The sequence below is a fragment of the Simochromis diagramma genome, unplaced genomic scaffold, assembly GCF_900408965.1.
Source record: "Simochromis diagramma unplaced genomic scaffold, fSimDia1.1 OVJJ01000585.1, whole genome shotgun sequence".
NCBI classification, from domain to species: Eukaryota; Metazoa; Chordata; class Actinopteri; order Cichliformes; family Cichlidae; genus Simochromis; species Simochromis diagramma.
Window position 1 is genome coordinate 1,485,790 of NW_024387398.1, and position 5,477 is coordinate 1,491,266.

The following is a 5,477-nucleotide window of genomic DNA, read 5'->3' on the forward strand; positions in this document are numbered from 1 at the left end:
CAACCCCTCCCATCTGAGAGAGGTGGACCTGAGGAGAAACTACAGCCTCCAGGATCCAGATGTGAAGCAGCTGTCTGATCTTCAGGAGAGTCCAGACTACAGACTGGAGACTCTGAGGTCAGTAGAGTGTTGGAGTGTGTGGGTGGTGCTGTCAGCAGTATTGTACTAAACACAGTCAGTATGAAACAAAGAAGCTGTGAGAGGAGAATGGTGACAGGCTTCAGGATTGGATACAAACACTTCCTGTTTTTGCCTTTTTGTGACCTTTATGGTCACCATAGTAATGGCTGACACTCTCTGATCAAACACTGTAAACATCCAATCAACTCTCTGAACAAAGCAGCACGCAGACCAATGACTGCATTCATTTCCAAGTTTAAAGCAGTGAAGAACAGTCTGTAGGTGAGGAAGAATTTAGTGAGAGCAGATGTTTGGATGGAATACCTCCAGTTAACAGCTGGAACCATCCATATGGATTGTTGGGCTTGTTGTTGGGGTTCCTACAGAGCTCAGAGTGGACACACCAAGGTTATTCTAATGAATGAAAGTCCAAACTCAAACTAGGAGTGAAAAACATTTTCACCAACTTCAATAAAAATCCAATGTTAAGATTAGCAAAAGTGAAACAATGAGTCCTAGTACAGTCCCAGCACTGAAGTCCCTGCTGCTCTTTATACTGGATGTGTCACGGCTGCTAGGGCAAGCCATGTGGTGTTTGTAGAACAAGGACCCAAGATGCAGGAAACAGCTAGATGCAGGTGAACGTTTATTTACAAAATGGAAAACAGGAAATGAGGCACGAGAAAATACTAAAAACCTAAACTGGGAAAACTAATGAGACCTGAAATAATAACAAAGCAGGACAAATAGCAGAAAGACAAAGAGCAGAAAGACAGAGAACGAATGAAGAGAACACTATGAAACGCAGACGGCGTGACAACCAGCGCAGGCAAACACACTCTATATATACAGACACAAGGTAACGAGGGAACTAGACACAGGAGGGAGACACAACTGAACCTAATGAACATGACGAGGAGGAAACAACCAGAAAGCATGAACCTACAGGGAGTGCAGAATTATTAGGCAAATGAGTATTTTGTCCACATCATCCTCTTCATACATGTTGTCCTACTCCAAGCTGTATAGGCTCGAAAGCCTACTACCAATTAAGCATATTAGGTGATGTGCATCTCTGTAATGAGAAGGGGTGTGGTCTAATGACATCAACACCCTATATCAGGTGTGCATAATTATTAGGCAACTTCCTTTCCTTTGGCAAAATGGGTCAAAAGAAGGACTTGACAGGCTCAGAAAAGTCAAAAATAGTGAGATATCTTGCAGAGGGATGCAGCAGTCTCAAAATTGCAAAGCTTCTGAAGCGTGATCATCGAACAATCAAGCGTTTCATTCAAAATAGTCAATAGGGTCGCAAGAAGCGTGTGGAAAAACCAAGGCGCAAAATAACTGCCCATGAACTGAGAAAAGTCAAGCGTGCAGCTGCCAAGATGCCACTTGCCACCAGTTTGGCCATATTTCAGAGCTGCAACATCACTGGAGTGCCCAAAAGCACAAGGTGTGCAATACTCAGAGACATGGCCAAGGTAAGAAAGGCTGAAAGACGACCACCACTGAACAAGACACACAAGCTGAAACGTCAAGACTGGGCCAAGAAATATCTCAAGACTGGTTTTTCTAAGGTTTTATGGACTGATGAAATGAGAGTGAGTCTTGATGGGCCAGATGGATGGGCCCGTGGCTGGATTGGTAAAGGGCAGAGAGCTCCAGTCCGACTCAGACGCCAGCAAGGTGGAGGTGGAGTACTGGTTTGGGCTGGTATCATCAAAGATGAGCTTGTGGGGCCTTTTCGGGTTGAGGATGGAGTCAAGCTCAACTCCCAGTCCTACTGCCAGTTTCTGGAAGACACCTTCTTCAAGCAGTGGTACAGGAAGAAGTCTGCATCCTTCAAGAAAACATGATTTTCATGCAGGACAATGCTCCATCACACGCGTCCAAGTACTCCACAGCGTGGCTGGCAAGAAAGGGTATAAAAGAAGAAAAACTAATGACATGGCCACCTTGTTCACCTGATCTGAACCCCATTGAGAACCTGTGGTCCATCATCAAATGTGAGATTTACAAGGAGGGAAAACAGTACACCTCTCTGAACAGTGTCTGGGAGGCTGTGGTTGCTGCTGCACGCAATGTTGATGGTGAACAGATCAAAACACTGACAGAATCCATGGATGGCAGGCTTTTGAGTGTCCTTGCAAAGAAAGGTGGCTATATTGGTCGCTGATTTGTTTTTGTTTTGTTTTTGAATGTCAGAAATGTATATTTGTGAATGTGGAGATGTTATATTGGTTTCACTGTTAAAAATAAATAATTAAAATGGGAATATATTTGTTTTTTGTTAAGTTGCCTAATAATTATGCACAGTAATAGTCACCTGCACACACAGATATCCCCCTAAAATAGCTAAAACTAAAAACAAACTAAAAACTACTTCCAAAAACATTCAGCTTTGATATTAATGAGTTTTTTGGGTTCATTGAGAACATGGTTGTTGTTCAATAATAAAATTATTCCTCAAAAATACAACTTGCCTAATAATTCTGCACTCCTTGTAGATCCAGAAACACTAGACATTACACAAAGACCTGACAGAACTGGAACAGAGAGAGTACAGAACCAAAAACAAAGATAATATTTAATAATCAAAACAAAACCACTGAGTCCAGAGAGTCAGGACCGTGAAAGGATGTGCTGCATCACTGACTGACAGCTGATGAAGAGTCTCTGGAAACACTTGTTTATCTCCTCTGCTCTTCCTCCTTCTCTCTGCAGGTGGTCCTGATGGTAAACAGGACGGTGTGTGTGCCTAGAGAGGATGAGCTGTGTCCTGATGATCCAGAGAGGTCGAAGCAGCAGCAGCTTGTGTGTAGAGACGCTCTGACTGGGCCATGTTACTGGGAGGTGGAGAGGAGAGCTTCATCCAGCAGTGACTGATAGAGGAATGAGAAGAAGTGCAGATGACTGTCAGTGCTGCAGAGTGAACTGCTCTGAGAACAGCTCCACTGTCAGACACAATGTAGAGTCCAGCATCATCCCTGTGTGTCCCTCTGGATCTAACAGGATCTTCAGTGTATCTGGACTGCTCTGTCCTTTTACAGTCTGTGACTGAAACCTTTGAATCAGACTCATTTTTAATCTTTGCTGTTAAACTGGGCAGTGATGCAGCTTTGAACTGTTAAATATTCCAATTCTTTGATCTTTGGGCAGAAGGAAGAACAACACTCGTTGTATAAATGCTCAGTCAACAATCCCTTTATTCCATACAATTCTCATTATTCCATACAACACTTTTGAGCATTGACCATCCGGATGGGAGATGTGCCTGAAGAGGGTAACAGCAGATCTCAAAATGTCAAACCATTACTCAAACTCTTATAGCCTCTGGTGGCCCCCACCTAGTCATAAAAGCCTAAACATCCACATTCTTTCTCTCTCTCAGTGAGCCTGAGTTACGACCTTGGCTCCCTGTTCAGTATGTTCTGTTCTCTTTGTAATCAGAAAAGATAGGCCATGATTCTACACAAACAGCATTTCTTATAACTCAGCAGTATAATGCATCATAAAACTATGTACAGTATTCATTCACAAGAAATCAGCAGTCTAATGTAATACAAATCAGTCTAATAAATGTAACAGTTATCACCTTCTTCTAAGTCAGGAGAATAATGCAACCTAAAACTACATAATAGGTTCAGAATCTTTAATTAGAGGTATAACGTGGCATAAGATAATATAATAATCTCACAGAACCCATGAGAGTAACCTTTGACCTTTAAATGACCCCATGACCTTTCCTCCAGCGCCACCCTCAGTTTACAAACAGCGTGTGACTGATTAACTGAACTGATCAATATTCCAGAAGTTTCACAGACTCAATGCTGCACTCTGATTAAAAAGAGCTTTCACTTCCTGTCACTGCTAGTGTATGGGCAGTGTGTATCTGTGCCATCAGAAACTGAATTTGAATAAGTTAAATTTGAATTTGAATTGCTCGGATTGAATCTGAATTGTAACTTGAATAAATGCTTTTAAAAACCGAATATGAATTAGCCTAATGAATGAAATTCAATTTATTGGTATGAAAATGATCATCACTAAATTGAAATTGAATTTTATATTTTGAAAATGAATTCATTTACTTTGAAACCGTATTTTATCCTTTAAAAATTTAGATCTCGAATAATTTCAGATTCACTTCTCACCATTCAGTTTCAGCTTTACAATTCAATTTCAGTTCCAAAATTCAGTTTTTTGGGACTTACATCTGGTTCCGGTTCAAGAGTAATCGAGCGCAGATTAATAGAACTACGTTTTACTAGCGGACCGAAAGTGTTACTGATGGGAATCTACAGCATCTTGAGCTGAATTAAGACTTCAGAAGTCATTTGTCATGTCAAATGACCAGGTTGGTAATAAATTTATTACATGTATAAGAATGAGCGTCATGTTAACAAATGATAGCCGTACAGTAACTTTTATGCTTATTGTAGCTGTTAGCTAAAAAGGCTAATTTAGCGTAGTTTGCCCTGGATTCAGCTTTGACAAACAAATATGATCGACTGTTTCTTGTAGAATTCTAAAGTTGTCATCTTGTACCCTCTCAGAGCTCTGTATGCTTGCAGAGACCCCTACAGTAGGGAAACATGCAAAACAGTGTCCAAACCTTTGTATTTTTGCTTTATTTATGTCTTACACAGCATCCCAACTCTTTAGCTAACTTAATAACTTAATAACTTTAGCTAAAGTGAATAGCTAATTCATATCAAATTAACATTAGCTGCTAACATCAGCCTACCTTCCACTAGCTGCTCACATTGTTATAAAGAAAGGGAAAACGGTATTACCATTAGCTGCTAATAATTATTCACCCCTAATTACTATTAGCCGCTAATGGCAACCTATTTAGCATTAACTATCACATCGTTATAACGCATGGGAAACTGGAACTGTTCCACTTGATCTTAAACATGCTATTGTCCACCCACTTCTCAAAAAAAATTACTGTGACACAACTTAATTTTTAGACCAATCTCTAAACTGTCTTTTTTGTGTAAAAATTTAGAAAAAGTTGCCTTTCTCCAGCTTCAAGCCTTTCTGGAGACTAATGCCATCTTAAAATTATTTCTGTCTGGTTTTAAAGTGCTACATAGCAGTGAAAATGTGCTCATAAAAGTTCTTAATGATCTTTTACTGATTACCGATTCTGGAAATACCGTCATTTTAGTACTTTTAGATTTAAGTGCGGCATTTGGTACAGTGGATCACGGAATTCTGCAATCAAGATTGAAAAATTGTGTGGGCATTAAGGGTACTGCACTTAAATGGTTCAGATCCTACCTAACTGATAGGAGTTTTTCTGTCAGGTTTGATGGCTCTTCTTCCACATCCACCCCACTTACCTG